This window comes from Priapulus caudatus, unplaced genomic scaffold (genome assembly GCF_000485595.1).
Source record: "Priapulus caudatus unplaced genomic scaffold, Priapulus_caudatus-5.0.1 Scaffold1512, whole genome shotgun sequence".
NCBI lineage: Eukaryota > Metazoa > Priapulida > Priapulimorpha > Priapulimorphida > Priapulidae > Priapulus > Priapulus caudatus.
Genome location: NW_014578573.1, coordinates 29994 through 31989, shown reverse-complemented (window position 1 = coordinate 31989; position 1996 = coordinate 29994). Strand labels below are relative to the sequence as shown.

The 1996-nt window shown below is 44.5% G+C and overlaps 1 long non-coding RNA gene across 1 annotated transcript in view; it reads right to left on the bottom strand.

Annotated features, from left to right (window-relative positions):
* LOC106816869 overlaps positions 1-1205 on the bottom strand; it is a 3386-nt gene extending 2181 nt beyond the window's left edge. Inside the window, exons 1-2 of the long non-coding RNA XR_001394948.1 lie at positions 1106-1205; positions 661-787 (exon numbers count right to left, since the gene is read on the bottom strand). This is a non-coding gene — a long non-coding RNA (uncharacterized LOC106816869). The remainder of the gene's footprint in view (positions 1-660; positions 788-1105) is intronic.
* Between the last annotated feature and the right edge of the window lie 791 nt (positions 1206-1996).

The following is a 1996-nucleotide window of genomic DNA, read 5'->3' as shown; positions in this document are numbered from 1 at the left end:
ATATAACGTACGCTTGCTGCCAACCGCTGCCAGTAGACGATCGATAAATCGTGCGCCTGTGTATGCCCGTGGTAAAACACGAATATTTAAATGCTGCACGTGGACTCGGCCCGCGCGCGACTTAAAGCGCGGGAAACAACGCTCGCGCAAGAATGGCCAGCTGTGATCTGTACGGTGGGTAGCTTGTGTAGAATTCATACGATGACAAAAAGTTTTTCATAACAATGGTCTGGGTCTGGGCTAGTGGTTTTCCTCAGTTACTAGCCCGATGGTCTAGTGAAATAAAAAGTTAATGTTGAACCCTGTTACTGTACTTCCATTAGCAGAGGGGGGTACAGGGGGTCGGTGTTACGGTGTAAGCTTACATGGGGGCGGAAGACGATGTACATGTGGGCGGGAGATGTTCTGTACATACACAGTAAAAAACAAAAGTGCCTTGGTGCCCTTCTCAAATTGTGAGTTGCCTTGATGCCTTTTAAAATTGCCTCGATGCCCATCCATTTTAGAGAAAATTCAAGGCAATTTTTCACATGCCCCCAAAAAATTGCCTTGCCCCTCTTGTCGCTTAATTCGAGGCCTGATTGGCGATATACACATCTTTTGATATATGCCCATGTCTTGGAGCCAGTATACAAGTAATTTGTACTCATTTTAATTTACCTATTTTCTTTCTGCTTAGGGCTCTGTTGCATCTACTCAATTTCTGCTTTCTCGGTGAGTCCGACTGAGGCTGAGGGAGTATTGACGGAACATAGGTCAGGATGATACTTGATGTTGCTTTTCTTTCCTGGAGCAGAAATAATACATGTGGGAGAAAACTCCACTCAGTGACACTAATAAAGCAAAGAATAGAAGAAAGAGTTACTACTAAGTGTATACCCTACTATGTAAAAGTTGTACTGAGTTGACGTTAGTCGCACAGCCTGGTGGGGTTAGTAGGCCTAGGCCTACTAACTAATTAAGTAACAGTCAGTAGGCCTAATTAGTAAATTACTCAAACCTCTCAAGAACAAAATAACAATTGTAATTACACTGTATGGCTTTCTATCTATTTTCTAAATAGTTTGGCCTATAACTAAGTATAATCACTCATGAAAGTACTAACCTGATATGAAATGAGCTGAACAAACATAGGTATAGTCAGACTTGGACTGCCATAGAGATCCACTGCCACTGGCACTGCCTTCCTGCGTGCCGCAATTGATAGCTTTTAGCCACAGTACTGTTCTCTCAGGTTCAGTAGCTTCACTTGGTATTAAATAAAACAAAAGTTCAGGTTTCTTCGCTTTGTTATTTGTGCGACAAAACACAACAACTTTTAACCATTTTAGTTGCTTATTAAAACTACCAAACTGCAAAATAAACGATCGCACTACTACTCTCCAGTATTGCCTACTTCGCGTCCCTTTAATGCGCAGTGTTTGCGCCTTAGCGTCGGTTGCTATGCGTGCATTGAATTGTGGGACGGCGAAAGGTCCCGGATGTCCGACCGCGAGAATACGCTGGATTCGTTCGCTACTTCAAGTTCAACATCGGGTAGGCATATTACTAGTACTACTCCTACCTGTTTGTAATGGATATACTGGAAAGCTTCAAGAAGAACGAGCACACCGTAGCCACGTTTGTGAACCTAGAGGGGGCCTTTGACAGCGTATGGCAAGAAGCGGTTGTATACAAACTGGCAGACATCGGTATCAACGGCAGGCTTCTCCTTTACATAGCGAACTACCTCACTGGAAGAACTGCGCGCAACCTGGTAAACACATACCAGTTTGAATGGATCAAGACGGAGCTAGGTGTACCACAGGGATCGATAATCTCCCCTATAACCCTCAACCCTGAGAAATTTGTATTCGGCCAGGGCCACCGTTACATTTGCCGGGTTCGAGATTACACCAGACAGCGTGAGGCCTTGCCAGCAATTCCTGCAAGCGATCATGGATTTTTCAAAACCAAGGAACATCACCGACATCCGCTCTTGGTTCGGGCTCGCCAA